Genomic DNA, 6,000 nt, shown 5'->3' on the forward strand with positions numbered 1-6,000 from the left:
AACAAGCGACAACTGTTATTTAATACTAAGCATGCACTTGAAATGCTAACAATCTGTTTTTTTCTTTTCTTCCTTTACTTAGTCTTTCCTTTTCATTCTCATATACTTACGAACACATTTATAAAGTTCTATGTGTGCGGTAAACAAAATAAATGGCTCCGCCCCTCTCAAGTTTATTTTGAAATAAATGGGTTATTCACCAATTAAAATAAAGTGTTTTAATTATAATGGTGGTTTAACTGTTATTTTACATAACTGTGGTTAATGAAGTTTTTTATTTTTTTTTTTATTTTCTCTTTTATAATGATAAAAATGACAAAAGAGAACAAGAAACAAAAGGTGATAGAAAAAAAAATGAGGTAAGAGAAAACAAAACAAAAGTAATAACAATAATAATGATTTTGAGAATACTTTTTAAAATTGAGAGAACTGTCAAACAGGGAGAGCCGGAAAATGGTAAATGAAGTAAAAACAACTTTTGTTTCATTTTGTTTGTGTTGTGCTCCCGTTTTACTGTAAATGTGTTAGTGTTAGAAGATCTGTGGAAAACGACATTAAATGATTTTGTTTACGCTGGAAGGTAGGAATTTTGTAGATATTGTATTAACGGAATTCTCTCTTCATCATACAATATCCTATTAATTCTGCTTAAATTCGAATAACAAAATATTTAACAAGAGTAAACCTGAACAGTTTTTTATACTGATAATTGAAGTTGTATTTGTTAAAATATTTGATTAATATGAAATATATGTAATTAAATGTGAAAAAATAAATATAGGTGATATTCTGAAGTAGTACACACACCACTTTGTAGATTATTTCTTATACTATATAGTTTGATTAAAACTTTCGCTTGTGATGGTGAGTTTTCATATTTTATTCGAACACATTAATGGTTAATTATACATAGCTTTATAATGTTATTTTATTAAGCATTTGAATAAATTAAAGAAAAAGCCCTCAATTTTGAACATTATAATATGTATATATATAAATGAATATTTATATATAAATTAATGTAATACAAAGAATGTAAGAAGTAAAATGTGTAACACACGCAAGTTCACACATATAATTAAAAAAGAAATTAGTAGAAAAGGAAAAAAAAATAATAAAAATGAGGTTTGAGTGAAATGCCTATTAAATTTTGAGTGTTGGAAGTTAATTGATAGCATGACACTAAACATTTTCTGACACATTAATATATCTGCTTATACATAAATATTCTATAATACAATTGAAAAGCATATCAGGTCTGTTATATTTAGTACAATAATGAGTTTAATATAACATTTTGTAACTATAACTAATTATATATTCTTATTAGTATGGTTTATTATTCGTATGTACATCATATATACTGTTATAACATATTTGTTATATGCACATACATAGATCTCTATACTTTTTAACTATAGCTGTATAATTTAGATTTTAATATTTATGGACGTATAGTATTTATAGATAAATACGTATATTTTATTTATGCATGCCAATTTTCAAACCTACACATAAATAAGTAGGTATGTATGTACTATGTATATAATGAATAACATTTCTGATTGTAAATGGTGAACGACGGTCATTTTCGGTCGTCCTGTTTAACATAATTTTATTTTTTAATTACAAAGAAAATTATTTTTTGTTTTGTCTTTTTGTTTTTAAAAGTTTTTCCAATTCGTATTTTTTTCATATTGGATTTTTTATTTATCATTTTTAATTATTTAACTGTGCTGATAAGAGTAATTAATTAATCCTTTCATGGCATGTTTTTGGGCGGAATTATTAAAATTTTGTCTGCATATCTGTGTGTAATATAATTATTTTCTTATATTAAATATTTTGTTATATAATAAGGAAATAATGTAATTAATAAGTAACTTGATTTTATTTTTTCGTTTTGCTTTAGCTTATTTTAAACTAGTTTGCTTCATTAAATGCTTTTTAAATGGTTTTTCAAGGTTTTTTTTCTAAATTTTCCTACTTTAATATTACCAACCCTGCTTCATAATCACATATTAATAATTGAATGCGTTTTTAAAAATTATAGACAACGACGCATCAGTAATTTACTTGCATAAGACATTTTATTAAAATAATGACATTATTATGGTGTCATGATGTACGTACGTAAATGGAAAATGCCGGTGTAAACCAATAATTTCATAAAGAAGCGTGTTTCTCTTTAAACAATTCAATAGAAAAAACAATTAAATCCCACTATGAAATCAGCTTTCAGGTTCAACCTCTGAAATTTTACTATAAAACACAGATATTGCTTTTTTTTCTTTTAAATTTTCATTAGAAAGTTAAAGTTTATTAAAATAACAGATAAGATGTCTGAAAATGTACAGGCGTAATAGATACTTTATGAATGTTATTTTGCATTATTAAATAGGGCTTCGAAACGATAATTTGTGTAAAATTTATACATTGGTACACAAATAACATAATGAAACAAAAATGGAGAAAATTTCTTATAATTATCCGTCTATAGCTAGGCTACTGTGAGTGTTTAGGCTTTTTTCAAAATTTTCATAATATAGAAGAATATATGTGTTTACTCTCTCATTTTAAATATCTATGAAATTTAGAATTAATATTTATTTAAGTTTATAATTTTGATCTTTCCAAAAATAAAATATAACATTTATAATACTGCAGAAACAATTTGAAATTCAAAAATCGTCGCGTATACAAAAAATTAAAATATTTGTCATATATCACAAGATTTTGATGTCGAGTTTTCTTCACGCAAAAGTTGTCTAACATCAATCAAAATAGAATCTGTTTTTTATAACATAAGAAGTGCAAATTTAACCTTCGGCCGCAAATGAAATTACTATATAAAACAATAATATTTAAGTTATCTTCAATATCGAACAAAAATATGCAAAATGGCTTCTTGTTGGTTAATTTAAAAAAAATTCGTAACACGTACAAATAATCATTTTATTAAAAATAGGCTGATTGCCCAATTTTATGTTACAAAATCTAGATCAATTATCATAATATTGGGTAACAACTTATTTTAAATTAAAAGTGATCCTAAACATATTTAGATTTATTAGGCATTATTTTAAATCTAATCTTTTTTATATAAACATCGTATTATATCATTATAACCTACTATTCTCATTTCATATATTCTGCTTCATTTAATAAAATTTACTTAATCGCGATTCACTATATACATACATATATATATATATATATTTTTTTTTGGTATTCCTATCTTCTTATTATTGAAAATGAATGATTCGCATCAATATTTGATTTATGATGAACTCGTGATCATTAAAATAAGAACAAAAAACTCAAATCATTATTCATTTTAAAATTTTAAAATATTAAAGATTTTACCATTCTATAATTTAAATTTAAGTTTCAAGTAACCACTTAATATAGTAAAACCAAAAAAAAAACAAAAAAAAAAATATCATAAAATGTAAATCAATCAACCAAATCATTAAACCACCAACAGAGTTTCAATTAAAATTGAGATTGCTAATTTTCAATACGAAAATAAAAAACGTTTATTCGCGATTTCATTTTTGATGCGTGAAAAATTTTAGTACTAAAATGAGTTCAATATACTTCTTTATGGGAAATGTATAAATTATTTTAAGAAACTGTTTCAATTAAAATAGTATTAGAATATAAAAATAATGAACTATTAGATAATAGAGTTTCAAAACCTTTAAATTAATGGTTATGAACACAAACATAAATTAAGACAACTCGAGGCCATGGACCAACTCGAGATCAATACGTTTCACTACTATAATTCACTGTAAATTGAATATGGCCAAAATATACGTAATTATAATATTGATTATAAAGCTGAGCTCGGCGCGACTTTATTATTTTTATCAATCAAAAAAGTTTTGTAAAAATAGTTTCCATTTCATATGCCCAACCTGGTGGTCCTACAAAGTAATTTCATAAATTTTGTCCTAATAAGTTTTTAGTAATAAAATATTAGAACCTAGTAATGGCATTCAATAACTTTTATATTAAATTCTTTTCAAAAATACATTTTCTGCCCTTTAAATTTTTGCGAACAGGAAATTCATTGCTTTGTATTAAATACCATAAGTTGTAGTGGTAACATCTTGAAGGAACTTAGTAAGGAAAAAATTTTTGAATTAAAATCTAAAATTTTCTATAATTTTACGTAATGTTTTTCGTTTTTTTTTGCGTTTATGATTTATTCAGTATTCCTTTCAGCAGCCATTCCGTTTTTATAAACGCATTATTTAATTCCGTTTACATAAATGCATCCCTCACAATCCATAATAAAATAAAAGGTCAATATAATTAAATTGAAGTCATGTTATTTAAAATAAGAAATTTGAATTAGTACAGCTCTCGTTCTCTAGATTTTTAGCCGTCTTGTTTGTATTTAAAGAATTTTATGAACAATAAAGTTGGGTCAAACCAAAGGTTTGTATTGTAGCACTTTTCCCTTCAACAAGTGAAAATTCTGCTTTTAAATACAGTCTATGTATACCTATCATGCATATGTATATTATCATTTTTCATGCATATGTATATGAAACTATTTCTAGGATTGCATATATTTAGGATGATGCATATATGCAGTCATTGAAATAAAGCAGAAATTAATATAAAGTGGGGTTGACATAATGCTCGATTTTAAGGTTTAATTGTGTGAGTTAAGAAAAATAATTGTATTTTTTAACATAATAGAATTTACCGTTAGCTTTTTGCGTTTATAGACGGACGGACAGAATGAAACTAATAAGCAATTTTTTTTTTTTTAAATTTTTGGAAAAGTGCTAAAAATTGGAAAATTTATAACATTTTTCTAAATTTTACTTCACGAATTTTAATTAAATAGTACTTAAAACTTTAGTTGTAAGGTAATTCAAAAATTTAAAATCCAAAATTTTGGAATTCCTGTTGCATATGTTCCTGTTATTATAAAATTAACAAAATTTCAAGTTTATTTTTTCTTTGAATTATGGCTAGTTAAAATTAGTCGTTTTAAAGTTATTTGAATAGCGAATTATAAGTAAATTTCTCTATAGCATTGTCTAACTCAGTATTCCCAACAATTTTAAAATTAAAATTGAAATTGAGGTGCCTAATAAACTTCATTATAATAATAAAAACACTATTGAACATATTTTCGATTTACAAATTATTTTCTAACATATTAAACTATTCAGTGAAATAAGAGTTTTACAAAATCGGCAAAATATAATTTTGTTTAATTCATTATGAAAGACATAGTGCTCTATATGCAATATGCAAAATGCAGAACTGAAAATAATATGAACAAGCATTCATGCATATTATTGTGTATAAAAACATTCGCATGGTATGTATATATTTTTTTTTAAATCACATAACTTCGACATGTGAAACAATATAAAGTAGAGAACTGAAAAACAAAAAAAAAAACAAAAGAACAAAGAAAAATGTCGAATAAAACATTAAAGGTTCTTTTCATCTTTTAAAGCTTTCAAGTTAAAGATAATTACAACACTAACAACGCGGTGGATTTCTTTTGATATTTTACCGCCGATCACCTCAGCACATTAATTTCTTTTTTTCTTAATATACATTAGGTATAATATGTATGTATATCGAAAGACTATCGAATAGCTGTTTATACAATGTATCTGCCATTGGATGACAGTAATCGGTTTAAAGTTAACATGAGATGTTAGTTATATGATGAGCCATGGAAACCAAAAAAAAAAAAACAAAAATCTGTTTTTTTTTGCTTCTCACAAGCGATGCTAATAATTAGTTTTTACAATAAATTGCAATATCGACACAATACTAACAACTGACTCAAATAAAACACAATAAAAAATTTAGTGATTTATAATTTGTATATGTTATTTGCATGTAATTTACGACAGTTATGTTTAATACTATTTTGTATAACAGTTGTAGTTACAAATCATTTTCTTACGGAACTTTTACATAACAAAAAATATAAGTACGTAAGAAATGAAAGAA

The sequence above is a fragment of the Condylostylus longicornis genome, unplaced genomic scaffold (assembly GCF_029603195.1).
Source record: "Condylostylus longicornis isolate FDR11 unplaced genomic scaffold, ASM2960319v2 ptg000004l, whole genome shotgun sequence".
NCBI classification, from domain to species: domain Eukaryota; kingdom Metazoa; phylum Arthropoda; class Insecta; order Diptera; family Dolichopodidae; genus Condylostylus; species Condylostylus longicornis.